We start from the raw sequence: 6,000 nt of genomic DNA, 5'->3' as shown, positions 1-6,000 counted from the left end.
TGGGTCCCGCTCCGGGGGAACGCAGCCTTCCTGGCACCCACACCTCCTCCTCCCCGTAAAACACCCGTTCTCCTCGAATACGTCTGCGATACCAAATATAGACTTTGAGAGCAGTGATGGAAAGCTCTTTCAACTAAAGCTTCCACTCCGTATGGCAGCACATACATCTGTTCAAAGCGGCAGCTGTACACTGAATTTTCCTTATGTGGCTGCGCTCTGTGGTTGTTCTTTGCTGTGCTCTGAAGAGCTGCAGTTCTGACAGAGTGTGCTGTGCTTCACAGGGCAACTCCTGGCAAGTTTTTCCTTCTTGCAAGCACCAAACCGTGCTGTGGGAAAGCGTGGATGTTTTTTTTCCTCCAACTTGCACCAAGCAGCCACTTTACCTCTGAAAGATCTGTGTTGAATATCTCGAGCTTTCATTTTCAGAAAGGATTAGCTTAGTGGATGCAAATGTGGATGCATGGCTTAATCTCTATGCTCAGCATTGTGAGGTGGCTAAGACTTCATGGGATGTGTTTTTCTGTAGTTGGTAACTCCTATTGTAAAATGTAGGACAAATATTTAAGGAAAACTTTGGAAATAGCAGGCTGAGTCATTCTGTGAGAAGATATATCTAAGCTTGTATGCTAATAAGGCAGCTTCTTGGTTACTAGCATGCTGCCTGCAGTTGTGGGACTGGTCTGGAAAAGTAACACCTTTTATTTTAATCTTTCTGTGTGAGAGAAAAGGAAGCTCTTAACAATTACATTCTTTGAGCTGCCTTTTTTTTTTTTTTTTTTTGGAGTCCAGACAGAGTTTGAATTGCAATGAAATGCTTGTGCCTTTGTGCATCTTGAACATGCTTAAGTATGAGTATTTGGTGGGGGGGATCTGGTACTAACTTGTAGGGGTTTTTTTCCTCACACTGTTTAACTATTTTTGGTTAGGCATTCATGTTATGCTTATGGAGAGGTACAAAGTTACCGATTTATCTATTTATTTTTACATAAAGCTTGCTACTGTGAGATACAAGTTCCTAAAACCTGCTGAATCATTAATAGTTAAGCCATTTTAAAATCTATTTTAAACATCTTACAAATGTAAGTATCTGGAAAGGATCTCTAGGTTAAAAAAGAATCTGAAACTACAAACCTTCAGTTTTGAAACACTTTTGCACTTTTAAAAGTATAACATAGGGTTATGTGGAGACACTTGATAAGAGTAAAGATCTACATGTCTTCTAAAACCCTGCAATAAAATAATCTGAATTCTTTAGAAAGTTTAGTAGTTTCAGATTTTTTTTTTCTGACTTTCAAGCTTCTGTTTTGCTTTTGTCTCCTAATTCGTTTAGCTCTAAAGTGCAGGCTTTGCGGATGCTCATGCTGGGTGGGTGAGAGCAGTTCAGGGGCCTGTCAAAAGATCATGTCTAATAGCAAACCTCTGGCCAGTTTAAAGTAGGGTGTGAGTTTTGAAAGGAAGCAGTCACCTTATTAGCCTTTCAGACTAAATGAGAACCTGGCTTTAGGCCTGATTTTAAAGCCAAGTGTAAAGGATGTAGAGTGCTGTATTCAGAACCTAGGATGTGACTAAAAGTGAGAGTGTGAATGTCAGACCAAACCCTGCTGCCCAGAGTGCTTCTGTGTGAGAGGGCCCAGAGAAAGAGACTCATAGAAAATTGAGATGCAGCTGGAAATGCGGCAGCTTAGTTGCAGTACCTGTTTTATGACCTAAATTTTTGCACTGGTTGCTGTCGTTGTATTTGTGCTAATATTGGGGGTGGGAGAGTAAAATGACATCTGAGATGTTCACTTTGTTGTTGGATGGCAAGTGGTAAGTGCTCAGAAGTTGAGAAACACCTTAGAAATCTTGATAAGGTTTCATTAAGTGGCTGTAGCCAAACTGTAACTGATGGATCTTTTGTCAAACTTAAAGTTTCTCTTCTGACACTTAAAATTGTGAGTTGAATGAGAAATTTGAGACTTGTTTTGGAACTGCTTTCCTGGCTTTGGAGTACTTGCTCTTGTGAGCTTTCCAGTTCTGTATCCATCAACAGTTGCTAACTATTTTGTGTATCAAATTATGCTGCAGTTTTGTTGAAACAGGGAGCTTAATAAAAAGAGCTGAAAAATGAGGCTCAGTGTGTGCACTGAATGCCATCCGGTATGTGAAATGGATTTGTTTGTCCCTGTCCTGAAAGGTTACACAAATGAGAATGTGAAAGGACAGAAGGCATTCATTTAATTTGGATTCTAATTAAGAGAGTGAAATTGAAAAAAATGGTGCTAGAAAGATTTATGATCTATGTAGTACTGTAATGAAATATGCTGAGTCTGGCCTGATGATGTGACTTCTAAATAAAACAGTGCTGTCAATTGAAGAGCTGTTTTAATTTTGTTTATATAAAAAGAATGTATATAAACTGGTTGGTACCTAATTAGCATGGACAGTATTAGATAGGGTGTTATTGTTGCAGAGAGAAGTGCTGGTCATGTGTTTTGCTTAAAACATATTCATATATTTGGCTGAACTCTCTAAGATCAGCATAACTTCCTACTGGGTGGGTCACTGGTTCTGTCTAGGGCTGGCTTCATAATGTTGCTTGGGTGATGTGTGAGTCTGTATCTGAGTGAGATGATGTTAAACAGCTCCAATGCACCACGGCTGAAACAGGCTGCAGGCTCAGTATGTGCACAGAGGAGAAGGACTGGATAGGCCAGGGATATTTATTTTATTTAGGGCTCCCTAAAGAACCTTTCTGCAAGCAGCAGTCAGAGCAGGAAAGGAAAAACTCCCATGTAAGAAGTCCAGAGTCTCTTTTTAACTGAAGGGTGCTCAGCTTAAACAGAAAACTCTGAGTAAAATAGTCTGAACTCATCCTGCTCATCGTTCCTTGGATGGGAATGACCTACCTACATTTCCTCAAAAAGTGTGAGAGCTACCTGTTGATGGGTGTGGAGTTTTTCATTGTAGCCTGAAATACAGTGCTGAGACCTCTCATGAAGGTAATAAATTATCAAAAACTGGTTATCTTCATACATATAATGGGTTTTCTTCTTAAGCTCCAGTGTTTGTGCAGTAATGTTTCTATAGTAAGATTATTTCTGCTTCTGATAAGTGTCAGGAGTGGTTCTGGGTTTTCTTTTACGGATGATATGATGAGCTTGGAAAAGGACAACGAGAAATTATTCCAAAGATCTCATATGAAAAAGGACTTTAGTTAATGATTTACACTTACAAGCTCTAATTTGTTAAGCTGGAATTCCATAAATGGTTGTGTTCCAACATCTACCTGTGCTGTGAGAGGAGAAACTAGGGTAGAGTAGCAAATGGATGCCTGTCAGGTGTATTGATTCAGTGGGTATAGTTTTAGCATGTTATTTTGGAAACCAGTTTTGTTGCAATGTTGTCTCTTACCCATTTTAAGCTCTTCCTTCTGCTCACGTTGAGTAATTAAGTAGTAGCTGCTGAAAGCAGAGTTAACTACTTTTCTGTAGCATCTGCAAACCCTTTTTGGAGGTGTTTTCTGCAGACTGAGTTAATTTAATTGCAGGGTTACGCTGTGTCTGTGCTCAGTTCCTAGTCTGGAAAAAGGGAATTCTGCAGAGTGTGTGCAGCAGTTGTAGCATCAGCGTCATGGGACCGATGTGCTCCTTCTTGAACGCTCTACTTCTCTGGATTGTTGCACAAGCAGCATTTAGACATTGGATAAACAGTTGGCATTAGAGTGGAATCTCTCCTAGGAATGCTCTGGCCTTCATCTCACTCTCCCTGAATCATGCATCTCTTCTGTTACCTGCTCCTTTCTGGCTGTCCTTTGAAATAGACTTTCACCAGTAATTGCATCTTCTCTTCGCTGCTGTTGTGTCTGGGGTCATTCCTTCCCTTCTCTGTGGGTTTTCTTACTGTGTCTTATTAAAAGTAGTTTCTTGAGCTCTTCCTGCCTGCCGGACTCCCGCTGTCAAGTGAATATCTGAATCAAGGTATGAAAATAGATGTCACTCTGGGGCCAAAAATAATTAAAAGAAGCTTGTAATAAAATGCATGTTAATAGGCAGGTTGGGTTTTGTTTCCTTCTTAAGACTGAAGGATCAAGTGCTTGGGTTAGGAGGTGGTAAAGTTAAGCCATTGTTTTGCAACTGTAATTAATTTCTAATAAACATTCATTATGTGATTGTTACGGCTGATGCTCTCTGGCACATAGAAACAGCATTTTACCCACAAGATGTGCTTTGAGATACCAGGGGACACGGTGATAGTGATAAGGGGATGTTTTGTATTAAGTTTTCCGTAGTTTAGAATCCTGAGTGAATAGTAAGAAATTGTTAAGCAGAGATGATAATTGGTATTAGTAGATTCATAAAATCTTTCCTATGATCTACTTTCCAAAGTAGTTAAAGAACAACATATGTGGAGTATTCAGATGTTCAGCTTTATTCGTTTATGCAAGAAATCATGGTCAAGTGCTCCACCGTCCTAGGCAACCTTGTCCTTTGCCTTCCAGTTGGCTATATAGTAACATCATACTTTTTTTTTTTCCCCTCCAGGAGATTTCCATCCTCAAAGTTTAAAGGTGAAAATTATGTATAAAGTGATACGTAATTAAAAGTATAAAACTTTATTGAGCAGTGCAAGAGAAGCTATTGAAAGTTTGTTGTCTTCAGTGAAGGCTGTTCTGTGATCCACACAAGAGTCTTTATCTTGTGCAAGTATTGCAGGGGGTTCATGTGAGCCCAGTGCACACTGTCTCCGAACAGTCCTGTTTTCCTACTCCTACAGAAGATACAACTGTCTTATTCTTAACATGGTATTTAGCCTTACAGTGAGGAAAGCCCTACTCTGTCTTGACTAGGAAATCCATTTAGCAGCTAAAGTTTGCAGTCTTCCTCAGGAAGCAAAAATTTTTAAGCCTTACCCATCTAGGAAGTGATGTTTTAGTACAGCAAAAGATACATAGGACATGCTTCAAATCTCTGCTTTGGGTCTTGAGGGTTGCAGGAGCTTCTTGATGAGAAAGCTTTCATAAAATTTTAATGTGGTCAAAACATGTATTTTCCCTAACTTTTTTGTGGAAACAGTGAAGCCATTCTGGCTGAGACTTCCTAGAAAATGCTTACCATGGCAGAGATTCCATGTAATTGCTTTGGCAAAGCTGCAGGGAGCTGAGAACAGTTTTACAGGAAGTGTTGGGGCTGATTGTGTCTAGCCAGTGTTGCACCTGCATGATTTGCAAACATTATCTTCTGAGTGAAAGCCATTGTTGGCCAGCAGCTATCCCTGAGAAATATTGGGACAACGAGGTGTTCTCTTCTACTTGGATGATATTGCTGCTTCAGGCTATGCATATGTGTTAGTGTCTGATGGACAAGTACTGATTTACAGTCACCTTTACCAGCCACTCCTGCTGGTGTTGTCACTTCTGTGTGCACCAGATGAGGGCCAGCATCAACTCTGGCAAGAGCTTTGCTGGTCCAGAAGCTGCTAGGTTTGATAGTGGGGCTGTCACAGCTGGTAAGCAACTGCTTGATAGGAGGTTGAAGTCTTTGGCCAATATCATCTCAATTTCCTGGTTGGGAGGTATTGAGTTCACAGTGTCTTGGGCTTGAGCAAGGATAGACCTGGAAGATGTGATGTGACAGTGTCAGTGTGGCCTTATAGGTGACTCCAGAATGCTGTTTGTTACTGCTTTGCTGAGCACTACCAGGATGGAGAACGGTGACTACAGAGCCCTTCCCTTAAGAAACTTCCTAGGGGGTGGTTTCCAATGTTGTATCCAGTAGACTTCTTTAATGCCCTGCATGTATGTGGGCAGGGCAGTACAGATGAAACAGGTAACTGTCTTGGTGGTTTGATACCCTGTGCTGTTAAATTTGGCTAACCTGATCAAGTCAGTGCTCTTGGAAAACCTACTGCCTTGGGGCATGGCTGAGTTCTGAATGGAGGTGACTTGGTTCAAACTGTAATAATGCCAGTGTGACAGGAATGACAGCAGAATATTTGCATCAGTTGGCTCAATCTAACTGT

General features: G+C 40.7%; 1 protein-coding gene across 1 annotated transcript in view; it reads left to right on the top strand.

Annotated features, from left to right (window-relative positions):
* The window catches only part of PRKAG2 (protein kinase AMP-activated non-catalytic subunit gamma 2), a 216,921-nt gene that overhangs the window by 167,843 nt on the left and 43,078 nt on the right, over positions 1 to 6,000 (top strand). The window lies entirely within an intron of this gene.

Source organism: Corvus brachyrhynchos, unplaced genomic scaffold, assembly GCF_000691975.1.
Source record: "Corvus brachyrhynchos isolate BGI_N302 unplaced genomic scaffold, ASM69197v1 scaffold18, whole genome shotgun sequence".
In the NCBI taxonomy this organism is placed as follows: Eukaryota; Metazoa; Chordata; class Aves; order Passeriformes; family Corvidae; genus Corvus; species Corvus brachyrhynchos.
Note: the sequence above shows the minus strand (reverse complement) of the source record. Positions and strands in the feature narration are given on the sequence as shown.